Source organism: Bufo bufo, chromosome 1 (genome assembly GCF_905171765.1).
Source record: "Bufo bufo chromosome 1, aBufBuf1.1, whole genome shotgun sequence".
Lineage (NCBI taxonomy): Eukaryota > Metazoa > Chordata > Amphibia > Anura > Bufonidae > Bufo > Bufo bufo.
The window spans coordinates 522,714,450-522,728,166 of record NC_053389.1 but is presented as its reverse complement, the minus strand read 5'-3'; the positions used below and the strand labels follow the sequence as shown (position 1 = coordinate 522,728,166).

At 40.2% G+C, this 13,717-nt stretch overlaps 1 protein-coding gene across 1 annotated transcript in view; it reads left to right on the top strand.

Moving 5' to 3' along the window:
• The window catches only part of TSPAN12 (tetraspanin 12), a 317,079-nt gene that overhangs the window by 203,020 nt on the left and 100,342 nt on the right, over positions 1-13,717 (top strand). The gene's annotated exons all lie outside the window — the stretch shown is intronic.

Below are 13,717 nucleotides of genomic sequence, written 5' to 3'. Positions count from 1 at the left end.
ATTCTGCTGGCCTTGTCATGGTGTTAAAGAAATCCATTGTTTTACAGATTTCCTGTTAATTTAACCATTTCCTGTTTCTTCAATGATTTGCCTGGTTCAGGCGAACATCAGCTGTAGTGAATGTGAATTTATCTGATTTGTAACACGTTAATGGCTTGATGATTTTTAATTTATGATTTTTGGGAGCTTTAATTAATTCAGGAATAGTAATTTGGCTTGCCTGTAAGAAACTATTGATAGAAAGTCTAAAATGGGACTAGAATGCCTTTTCTGCAAGTTCAGTGAGACCTCAAGAGACGACCACCTAAAATTGCAGAGGCCACTGTACACAGAACTGAAAATCCATCACATCTTTTCATAGAGGTGACCTTTTGGAGAAGTTTTGCTGTAATATTCTTTCTGCATGCTTACACATACTGAATATCTAGGGCAAGAGTAACGGCATTTGTATCATAGTTCAGATTCTTGAGACTTCAATCTAAAAAGGCTATAAATACCTTTGCATAATTTTATTGATTATTTGCATTTTAAATACTGTACAAACTTAAGTAACTTTTGAACTAGTCTTCATTAAAAAATGTCCTACCATTTTTGTTTTGGTGGCAAGTGTGTAAGTCCTTCACCTAACTGGTGGTGCTGCTGAATCTGACATAAATCAATCAGAGCTCTGCTCCTGTTCCAGCTCTTTGCTGTCTCCCTCCCTTCACTCAGCATCAGAGATAGCAACAAGATGTTGTACATGGCACATTAAAGAGAGGAGAGAAGGCATCCAGGAAGACAGCTCACACAGGCTCTAGCTAGGCAGTTAGGGGAAGACAGCAGCATGCTGGACACCAGGGGTGTAGCTAAAGGCTCATGGGCCCTGGTGCAAGGGTTCAGCTTGGGCACCCCTTCCCTCAGTGCTTTGTGACCACGGGCAGGAAAGCACATAGCCTTCGTGCTGCCTAAGGCAAAAATTGAAACCGCAACCCCCCTCCCCATGCCAAATTGTTTGATCTAACCCCTTCCCTCCGACCATCCCCTACAGCTACGCCCCTGCTGGACACCCAGATCCAGAATGTATTGCTCAGTGGGACATACCCACATGAAAACAATTAAATTAGGAGGATGTTGCAAACAGAACATCAGGGGGTAGAAAAATTTATGAAGATGCAGACTAACATACAGTATGTAAAAAATTATTTTCATCATGTCAAAGGCATTTAAGGCAGTAATATAATGCTTTGATATTAGCTGTTACGAAAAGCATTTTCTAGAATGAGGATTTAGAATCCAAAGTGTAGACCAGATCTTGTAAGACCAAGTTCACACTTCATTATTTGGTCAGTTATTTTCATCAGTTAGGGCTCATTCAGATGGCTGCATGCTGTTCGCAAAAATACTGAATGCTATCCTTTTTTTTGCGGATCCGCAAAAAAACGGATAGCATTCAGTATTTTTGCGGACCCATAGACTTCAATGGGGCCATATCCTGATTTTCACGGACAAATATAGGACATGTTTCATTTGTTTTGCGGAACCGTGGAATAGAAAAGTGCCCCATAGAAGTGAATAGGTCAGCATCTAATCCGCAAAAAATCGTATCCGCATTTTTGCGGATAGCATACGGCCATCTGAATGAGCCCTTATTGTGAGCCAAAACCAGTATGTAAAAAATTATTTTCATCATGTCAAAGGCATTTAAGGCAGTAATATAATGCTTTGATATTAGCTGTTACGAAAAGCATTTTCTGGAATGAGGATTTAAAATCCAAAGTGTAGACCATATCTTGTAAGACCAAATTCACACTTCATTATTTGGTCAGTTATTTTCATCAGTTAGGGCTCATTCAGATGGCTGTATGCTGTTCGCAAAAATACTGAATGCTATCCGTTTTTTTTGCGGATCCTCAAAAAAAACGGATAGCATTCAGTATTTTTGCGGACCCATAGACTTCAATGGGGCCATATCCTGATTTGCACGGACAAATATAGGACATGTTTCATTTGTTTTGCGGAACCGTGGAATAGAAAAGTGCCCCATAGAAGTGAATAGGTCAGCATCTAATCCGCAAAAAAACGTATCCGCATTTTTGCGGATAGCATACGGCCATCTGAATGAGCCCTTTTTGTGAGCCAAAACCAGTAGTGAAGCCGACTCCGTGATCAGATGTAATGTAAACATTTGCACCTGTTCAGTGTTTTTGATCCAAGCCTGGTTTTGGCTCCCAATAACTGATGGAAATACAGTAAGTGACCAAATAACTGAAATGTGAACTTGGCCTTGTAACATTAAGGTGGCCATATTTGTATAAATTGTTTTCAAAGAAACCACATAATAATCAGATTTCTGAAGATAATCTATTTGGCATCAAGATCATGGTGTTGCTGTGTGATATGTATGATAGCACTCAAGTCATTTTGGGGGGTAAGAGAATCTGTTTCTCAGTCCAGATATATATCAATTATTGGAATCTATAGTTTTGTATATGTGCCACTTTGTTATTTCACCCAGGCTAGAAGTATGTTAAAAGGGTTCTATTACTACCTGGGAACAGCAGAAGAATGCAGCTAGTAATGAGCATTATTAAAGCAGTTGGGCCATAATCTACTTCTCACTCTAAAGTTTATTTTCCTCAATTACTCTAGTTCCCATTCTTTTATTTATTTATTTTGTATTTAAAAAAAATTACCTCATTTGCAGTTTCCTCTTATCCCCATGCTTGAATCCTACTTCCTAGTTTATGTGACTGGGGAGTGAGATGTGTCCCGACATCAGCAGGACATATGACACTAACCGCACTCCTTGTTGTTACCAATGATACTTGTGTGTGTCCTACATTACAAGGCTCAAATGCAGGACGTAACCTACAGCAACTGAAAATCAAATCAGATTTTCCACAGGGTTCAAGGCTTTAGAATAAGGCAGGTTTAATAAATGGTGGTATTTGGGAAAAGTGATATAACAACGATATCTGTTGGTCGGGATACTTTTATATTAGTGGCACAATGCCTTTAAACTATCTGCACTAATGCATAATTCATGTTCATGTGCAGGTTCGCTCACCTGCTTTGTGGCGCTGCCCTCTGAAAATGGCTGCTGATGGAGGGTTCTGTCCATCAGAAGCCTTCTTTTATTTTCACTGGGGACAGACATAGGCACTAGCAAATGAGCAAAACACTGGTTTATTGGATGAAACAATAGTTCATTCATTTCTATGGGAATTTGGAAAAATAGCCGAGCCACTGCTCCATTCACTTCTATGGGACTGCCAGCACTTAGCTATTTTTGGCAGTCTCATAGAAATGATTTGAGGGTGGCCGCACATGTGCAGCTGCTGTCTGTGCACTTCTATGGTCACATTCTGCAGATAGGTGCATGTCACAGAGGTGGGACCCTCAGCTATCTGACATTGGTGGCATATCCTAGCAATATGCCATGAATGTCTAAGATTAGACAAACCCTTTTAAGGCTACTTTCACACTAGCGTTTTTGCTGGATCCCGCAGGGTTAACAAAAATGCTTCAGTTACTGATAATACAACCTTCTGCATCCGTTATGACTTGATCCGGTTGTATTATCTGTAACATAGCCAAGACGGATCCGTCATGAACTCCATTGAAAGTCAATGGGGGACGGATCCGTTTTCTATTGTGTCAGATAGTGTCAGAGAAAACGGATCCGTCCCCATTCACTTGCGTCTTGATCCGCATCCCAGAAAGGAAAGCAAACTGCAGCATGCTGTGGTTTGCTCTCCGGTATGAGAACGGAACGAAATGCATTTTGGAGAATTCCGTTCTGTTCAGTCACATTTTGTCCCCATTGACAATGAATAGGGACAAAACTGAGGCGTTTTTTTTCCGGTATTGAGATCCTATGACGGATCTCAATACCAGAAAATATTAACACTAGTGTGAAAGTAGCCTAACTGATGAGCACTATTATATAAGTGTGATCAGGCTAGTTTGCTTTACTTTCTGGATCACATTGTTGATAGGCAGTGCAAGATAATGCACCTGGGTTGTAAAAACCCAAGAGCAGAATATACAATCAGTGATACAGTCCTAACCTCAGTTTCTGAGGAAAGGGATTTTGGGGTCATTATTTCAGAAGACTTAAAGGTAGGCAGACAATGTCATAGAGCAGCAGGAAATGCTAGCAGAATGCTTGGGTGTATAGGGAGAGGAATTACCAGTAGAAAGAGGGAGGTGCTCATGCCGCTCTACAGAGCACTAGTGAGACCTCATTTGGAGTATTGTGCTCAGTACTGGAGACCATATCTCCAGAAGGATATTGATACTTTGGAGAGAGTTCAGAGAAGAGCTACTAAACTAGTACATGGATTGCAGGATAAAACTTACCAGGAAAGATTAAAGGACCTTAACATGTATAGCTTGGAAGAAAGACGAGACAGAGGGGATATGATAGAAACTTTTAAATACATAAAGGGAATCAACAAGGTAAAAGAGGAGAGAATATTTAAAAGAAGAAAAACTGCTACAAGAGGACATAGTTTTAAATTAGGTTTAAAAGTAATATCAGAAAGTATTACTTTACTGAGAGAGTAGTGGATGCATGGAATAGCCTTCCTGCAGAAGTGGCAGCTGCAAATACAGTGAAGGAGTTTAAGCATGCATGGGATAGGCATAAGGCCATCCTTCATATAAGATAGGGCCATAGTATTCAGTATATTGGGCAGACTAGATGGGCCGAATGGTTCTTATCTGCCGACACATTCTATGTTTCTATATGTTTCTATGGGAAAACCAAGCGCTTAACCCCTTAAGGACTCAGCCCTATTTCACCTTAAGGACTTGGCCATTTTTTGCAAATCTGACCAGTGTCACTTTAAGTGCTCATAACTTTAAAACGCATTGACATATCCAGGCCGTTCTGAGATTGTTTTTTCGTCACATATTGTACTTCATGACACTGCTAAAATTGGGTCAAAAAAGTTAATTTTTTTGCATAAAAAAATACCATATTTACCAAAAATTTAGAAAAATTAGCAAATTTCAAACTTTCAGTTTCTCTACTTCAGTAATACATAGTAATACCCCCAGAAATTGTGATTACTTTACATTCCCCATATGTCTACTTCATGTTTGTAGCATTTTGGGAATGATATTTTATTTTTTGGGGATGTTATAAGGCTTAGAAGTTTAGAAGCAAATCTTGAAATTTTTCAGAAATTTACAAAAACCCAATTTTTAGGGACCACTACAGGTCTGAAGTCACTTTGCGAGGCTTACATAATAGAAACCGCCCAAAAATGACCCCATTCTATAAACTACACCCCTCAAGGTATTCAAAACTGATTTTACAAACTTCGTTAACACTTTAGGTGTTGCACAAGAGTTATTGGCAAATGGGGATGAAATTTGCGAATTTCTTTTTTTTGCCTAATTTTCCATTTTAACCCATTTTTTCCACTAACAAAGCAAGGGTTAACAGCCAAACAAGACTGTATCTTTATTGCCCTGACTCTGCCGTTTACAGAAACACCCCATATGTGACCGTAAACTACTGTACGGGCACACAGCGGGGCGCAGAGTGAAAGGTGCGCCGTATGGTTTTTGGAAGCCAGATTTTGCTGGACTGTTTTTTTGACACCATGTCCCATTTGAAGCCCCCTGATGCACCCCTAGAGTAGAAACTCCATAAAAGTGACCCCATCTAAGAAACTACACTCCTCAAGGTATTCAAAACTGATTTTACAAACTTTGTTAACCCTTTAGGTGTTGCACAAGATTTAATGGAAAATAGAGATACAATTTCAAAATTTTACTTTTTTGGCAGATTTTCCATTTTAATATTTTTTTTCCAGTTACAAAGCAAGGGTTAACAGCCAAACAAAACTCATTATTTATGGCCCTGATTCTGTAGTTTACAGAAACACCCCATATGTGGCCGTAAACTACTGTACGGGCACACAGTAGGGCGCAGAGTGAAAGGTGCGCCGTATGGTTTTTGGAAGCCAGATTTTGCTGGACTGGTTTTTTGACACCATGTCCCATTTGAAGCCCCCCTGATGCACCCCTAGAGTAGAAACTCCATAAAAGTGACCCCATCTAAGAAACTACACCCCTCAAGGTATTCAAAACAGATTTTACAAACTTTGTTAACCCTTTAGGTGTTGCACAAGATTTAATGGAAAATAGAGATACAATTTCAAAATTTCACTTTTTTGGCAGATTTTCCATTTTAATATTTTTTTTCCAGTTACAAAGCAAGGGTTAACAGCCAAACAAAACTTATTATTTATGGCCCTGATTCTGTAGTTTACAGAAACACCCCATATGTGGTCGTAAACCGCTGTACGGGCACACGGCAGGGCGCAGAAGGAAAGGAATGCCATACGGTTTTTGGAAGGCAGATTTTGCTGGACTGGTTTTTTTGACACCATGTCCCATTTGAAGCCCCCCTGATGCACCCCTAGAGTAGAAACTCCAAAAAAGTGACCCCATTTTAGAAACTACGGGATAGGGTGGCAGTTTTGTTGGTACTAGTTTAGGGTACATATGATTTTTGGTTGCTCTATATTACACTTTTTTGTGCGGCAAGGTAACAAGAAATAGATTTTTTGGCACGTTTTTTTTTTTGTTATTTACAACATTCATCTGACAGGTTAGATTATGTGGTAATTTTATAGAGCAGGTTGTCACGGACGCGGCGATACCTAATATGTATACAATTTTTTTTATTTATGTAAGTTTTACACAATGATTTCATTTTTAAAACAAAAAAAATGTTTTAGTGTCTCCATAGTCTAAGAGCCATAGTTTTTTCAGTTTTTGGGCGATTATCTTAAGTAGGGTCTCATTTTTTGCGGGATGAGATGACGGTTTGAGTGGCACTATTTTGGGGTGCATATGACTTTTTGATCACTTGCTATTACACTTTTTGTGACATAAGATGACAAAAAATAGCTTTTTTTACACCGTTTTTATTTTTATTTTTTTACGGTGGTCACCTGAGGGGTTAGGTCATGTGATATTTTTATAGAGCCGGTCGATACGGACGCGGCAATACCTAATATGTATACTTTTTATTTATTTATTTATTTAAGTTTTACACAATGATTTCATTTTTGAAACCAAAAGAATCATGTTTTAGTGTTTCCATAGTCTAAGAGCCATAGTTTTTTCAGTTTTTGGGCGATTATCTTGGGTAGGGTATGATTTTTGCGGGATGAGATGACGGTTTGATTGGTACTATTTTGGCGTACATGCGACTTTTTTGATCACTTTTATTACCTTTTTTGGGAAGTAAGGTGGGCAAAATTTCAATTTCCTAATAGTTTTTATTTTTTTATTTTTATGGCGTTCACCGTGCGGGGAAAGTAACATGACCGTTTTATAGATCAGGTCGTTACGGACGCGGCGATACCAAACATGTGTAGGGAATTTTATTTTTTTCATTTTTAATCAGTGATAAATGTGTTTTTGGATTTTTACTTTTTTTTCACTTTTTTTCACTTTTTTTTTGACCCAGACCCACTTGGTTCTTGAAGATCCAGTGGGTCTGATGTCTGTATAATACAGTACAGAACAATATATATTGTACAGTACTGTATTTTACTTACACTTTGTCTGAACAGATCTCTGCCTTTAGCACAGATCTGTTCAGCACCATGGACAGCAGGATGCCTGAGAGGCGTCCTGTTGCCATGGGAACCTTCCCTGTCTGCTCAGAACTTCGCAGACGGGGAAGGGTAAGGAGGGAATCTGTCGGGGGGCTGTCTGGGGGCTCTCTCCCTCTCCATCGGGGGGCTGCAAAGGCACAGCAGCCCCCCGATGGGAGAGGGAGGGAGCTCCCTCTTACTGTTAACTTTTTCCATACAGCAGTCTGTACGGACCGCTGTATGGAAAGGGTTAAACGGCTGACATCGCATCATCGATGTCAGCCGTTTATACCAGGGTGCCAGCAATGTGCTGGCACCCTGGTATACCCACTAGAGACCAACGATTATACAAGGGGAGGCGGGCGGGGGATCGCGATCCCGCCTGCCGCACCGCCCGCCTCCCGCACCGCCCCCACCGCCCACAACTCCCCCCCTGCACCACCCGCCGGCAAAAAATTATGCAGGGGTGCAGGGGGGGGTGTAAAATATATATTTTAGGGACACTAAAGCTTCTGATCCCCGCGGTCAGGGCCCGCGGGGATCAGAAACTGCACAGAGCGCAGCAAACCGCAGGTCTGAATTGACCTGCGGTTTTCTGCGATCGCCGATGCGGGGGGGTCAAATGACCCCCCCCTGCATTGTTACGGGATGCCGGCTGAATGATTTCAGCCGAAATCCCGTTCCGATTAACCCCTCGGGCGCCGGAATACAGATTTCAAGTTATGACGTACCGGTACGTCATGGGTCCTTAAGGACTCGGGATCCATGCCGTACCGATACGTCCTAAGTCCTTAAGGGGTTAAGGTCTAAAGTGAGGACATTTGGAAAGGCTTCATAGCTTTATCAGCCAGGTACTTCTGGTTAAAAATGTAATGCAAATGTTGAAGACTAAATAACTCCATACTGGCTTTTGATGAGTTCTCATGGCAACCGTGGATGATGTTATATATAAGTGTGGTTTGCTATGTATGGTATGATGTACACAAAAGAGTAATTCTGCATTACCAGCAGGCATACGAGAATTCTTCTAGAAAGTTCCTTATACCTGCACGATGTTAATGCAAGTTATAAATGTAATAGTAGATTAAGCTTAAACTAGATTAAGTTTATGGATTCATAAATTAAATTTAGATTTCTGCAGTGCTTACATTAACAATAAGCAGTTTTTTCATTACAATACAGTTTATTCCTGGAAATCAGATCTGGAGAAGATGCAGGATACACAGAACTATGTGTTTGCTGCATAGTTCAATCACAATGGCTCACTGGTGACAGAGTATCATCCGATGCTGGAAAAAGAGCAGTGAGACTTTGGAACTCTCTGCTACTTACCAACTATGTAACATATTTGTTATATGAAAGCACGTCAACATGAATGGCCATACCATAACATACCGTAGTATTTTCTGTTACTTTAATGAATTTTTTTGTTAAAAATTGTTATAGATCATTATCTATATTAAAGGTTTTTCCAGGATTATGCCCTTTTTAATTAGCTTCTGGAGCATGTGGTATCTAACAAAAGAATCATAGCTTCTCCCTGCCACTTTGTTGCAGTGCCCAGGCTCTGTTCATCAATCTTCCATACCTGGATTGTTTACTTCCAGCCAAGGCCTGGGCTGCATCACATGCACCACTACAGCCAATGACTTGCCTCAGTGGTAACGTGCCCCAAAGCCGGACATTATTGCTAGGTCACATGCCCCCGTCAGTACATCGGCCTGAAGATCACCCGGAGCAGGTATGATTTTTTCATTAGGTACCACATGCCCTAAGAGCTAGCTTAAAAGGGCCATAATCCTACTGTAGAAAAACAGGGCCAGTTCGCACATCGAGTTTTTTGGTGCTGATTTTGCCGCTTTTCCATGCCTCAAAACAGACTCCCAATTATTTCAAAGGGTGGCAGCACATGCTGTTTTTTCTATGTGGAAAAAATAAGCGCGATAAAAAGAAACAGCATGACCTACATTAGGGAGGAATCTCTGCTGACTCTCCCATTGAAATGAATGGAAGCGCGTTTTTTCGCACGGATTTGCTGTAAAAAATATGAGCTGTGTTGTATTGAAGTAAAGACCTATTGGTTAAACGGAAAAAAAAAAAAAACATGCTGAAAAACCGCATCAAAAATGTGTCAAAAATGCACACAAAAAAACATTCTGAAAAAAAAAAAAAAAAAATACACGCATTCGGTGCTGGATTTTGTAGCCGGATTTTCAAAATCCCTTCGGTGAACATCTCCTAGGACAAATAATTATACAAACTCTTTTTGATGAAAATAAAACAAATCCAGTAAAATGTATTGGCCAAACATCCAGAAATTGTAAAATAACTTTATTTTCACAAACAGTCTACTAAATACAGAGTGCTTAGGCTGATGTCTCCAAAATCTAATGTTAACATCAGCTGGTGCCCAATATCTTGTGTATGGCACTAGTTAGAGTGAAGGACGGGGATGGCAGAGAAATGTAATTTATTCACTTCTACATGTTAACCAGCTGGACCTTCACATTTCTTATACAGGTGAAACTCGAAAAATTTGAATATCGTGCAAAAGTCCATTTATTTTAGTAATACAACCTAAAAGGAATTGAATTAATGCAATTTAAAATTAGAATATTGTGAAAAGGTTCAATATTCTAGGCTCAAAGTGTCACACTCTAGTCAGCTAATTAATCCGTACCCCCTGAGCAAAGGGTACCTCAAAATTGTGACTTTGGGGTTTCATAAGGCTACTTTCACACTTGCGTTCAGAGTGGGTCCGTCTGGTATCTTCACAGACGGATCCGCTCCTATAATGCAAACGCTTAGATCCGTTCAGAACGGATCCGTTTGCATTACCATGAAAAAAAAAAAAGAATTTTTTTTTTTTTTTTTTTTTTTGTTCATGATAATGCAAACGGATCCGTTCTGACTTTACATTGAAAGTCAACGGGGGACGGATCCGTTTGAAAATTTAGCCATATTGTGTCAACTTCAAACGGATCCGTCCCCATTAACTTACATTGTAAGTCTGGACGGATCCGTTTGCCTCCGCACGGCCAGGCGGACACCCGAACGTTCAGGTGTCCGCCTGCTGAGCGGAGCGGAGGCTGAACGCTGCCAGACTGATGCATTCTGAGCGGATCCGCCTCCACTCAGAATGCATTAGGACTGGACGGATCCGTTCGGGGCCGCTTGTGAGAGCCTTCAAACGGAGCTCACAAGCGGAGCCCCGAACGCTAGTGTGAAAGTAGCCTAAGCTGTAAGCCATAATCATCCAAATTATAACAAATAAAGGCTTGAAATATCTCGCTTTGCATGTAATGAGTCTATCTCATGTGTTAGTTTCACCTTTTAAGTTGCATTACTGAAATAAATGAACTTTGCACGATATTCTAATTTTTTGAGTTTCACCTGTATATTTTCTGAAATTGTCAGTCTGTAGCCAGCTAGTAGGGTGGAAGACTAGATGCATCCAGAAGCCAGAGCCCATGTATTTATCGCTCCAGTAAGTCACACATAAAGGGTCGCCTACTAATATTATTATTTTATTTTTACAAAAAGGCTAACACTTTGTAATATACATTGTATTATAAATCTCACTTTGCAAGTAGATACAACATGTACAATGGAGCAGGGAGCTGTCAGAGCGTCTACTTGTTTACGTGCTTCCACCTGTAGGTGGCACTGTTGTATATACAATATATAACATTCTTGGATGAAGCAATCAACCAAAATGTGCAGCTGTTCTAGAACTAGTAGATTCAACCTGTATAAACTAGCATATTACTGCTTCATTTACACCAATGTGATAGGTAGATGCATAGATTCAACAAGATCAAAGCAGACTCATTAGTAGTTTGTCCTCCGTTCTCACATATGACTTGTGTAACATAATGCAGCCAGTTTCAACAGACACAAGTGGACAATGGTTCTGTGCAAAGGTATTGTCTGAAGTAGTCTGCTTTAGGCATGTTGTAATGTTTATATGTGTCACATTCATACGGCTGCCTTTATAGCAGTGATATGAGATCATCCACAATTCCAGTAGGATGACCCAGTTAACTTTAAAGATAAACCGATGGGGCCCACACCGATCACAATGAGCATCAGTCTGTTGCCGCAATAGGATGACCATACTCATCCTGCTGATTGCGCTAGTGTAACAAGTGTGCCTGTGTAATCAGGAGCAGGGAAAAGCCTGTAACATGCAGACCAGTTCTAATGGCAGAGATAAGAGGGACCACTGCATCTAAGTGGGAATCCCTCTGTATCTATCAGGCCCCTATTAGGCCCTGTCAGAGGCTAACTACAGTATCGGTGTAATATTAACAGGTAAAATAAATTACAATACAGACGTATTGTAAAGAGATCCAGAGTATAGGAAGTTGGAAGTCCCCTAGTGGGACTAAAAAAAATATATATATATATTTTTTTAAACAAACTAATTCCATAATTCCTCTTTTTGGTTACCTTACCTCCCAAAAAATTGTATAAAAAGCTATGAAAAAGTCACCCTAAAGTAACCCAGAACGGTACCAATAAAAACTACAGATTGTCCCACAAAAATAAGCCCTTACACTGCTGCCTTAATGGAAAAATAAAAAAATTATGGGTCTTAGAATATGGCAAAAGAAAAAAATAAAATAACAAAATAAAAAATGATTTGATGAAGTGAAAGTAGTAAAACATAAAAACTATATAACGTGTCATGAAAAAAAAACCTCAGAATTACGTAGAAAAGTAAAAACATTACAAAGTTATTACTACATTAAGTGATACATATCAGATTTGGCAAATGGGGTTGTGTCTACAAGGCCAAAATTGGCTGCATCCATAAAGGGGTTTCTTAGGTGATGGCATATTCTGAGAATAGTCCATCAGTAGCTGATTGGCAGGGGTGCGGAGTGTCGGACCCCTACTAGTCAGCTAGTGATGGCATATCCTGAGGATAGGGCATCACTTAAATAAGGCTGGACAACCTCATAAAAGTGTAAAAGACCAAGAAAGTGTGAAGGAGCCCTAAAGCTGGCCGAAGACTTTCAGTCAAAATAAACTGTTTTTTTTCTCCATCTGATGCAGAGGAACTGTATGAACATTCTTCAGTTGATTATAGCTGATATCTGGGGGTTCTGAAGCTGGGCTTGTGCTATCTAGCTGTTAATGGCTACACGGCTCCTTCAATATCGCACAGCCGTTAACAATACGGAACCACTGAAGTGTGGTCTCATTACTTAAAATTGAGCCCGCTACAGCCAGTACAACGGTGCTGTGTGGTTGGACCCTTATAGTCTCCCTGTCTTTTTACAGAAAAAACTAAGACAACGACTTTAAGTTTATGGTATCAATAGTGGCTACTCCATTATAATACAACATACTTTCATTCCTTGTCCTGCTTCTAGGGGTGCTAATTTTATCATTAGTCTGATGATGTATAAACATTTATACACTATGCTTTTAGGAGTATTGGTCAAAAGCGCAGTCGTAAAAGCAAATTGTCATGCATCTGATGGCATATCACTCATACTCCCATCGAATATCTATAGCCAGGCAGAATATTCTTGAATAAGGTGCTGTTGAGAGGCAGAGACAGGTGAAGAGAATCATCCATATAACATCTAAACCCTCCCATTCCAGAACTTTGACTAAACCTTGTAGCTCAGTCTCATTCATGAACATGGATGAACTGCTGGTCCACACACAGCCCACGTACAAGTGTGGTGCTGTTAGGGTTCATTCACATGATCATATGGTTGCCATGCCCGTGCTGTGGACCGCTATTTGCCCATGGGAGGGCTTCAGAGTGTTTCTGTGGGCTTCCGATCCATGCTTCCACTCCATAGTACAGTGTTCACATGGCTGGTGCCTGTGTATTGTGGGTATTACCAGTTGGGGGAGGGGTTGTTCCTGCAGAGTATGACACTATTGAATCAGTGGTGCCAGTGGCCGATTGTGTGGAGACACCACTCCCACACTCCCCCAAATGGAAACACCCAGCTGGACCTTCAGTGTACACTGCTAGTAATTCATTCATACCTTCTGGCAGGAATAATAGAAGAATAGTACAACATAGAGTCATAATAATAGATGTAGCAGAATTATTACATGGAGAAATCACTAAAACATACATGTCA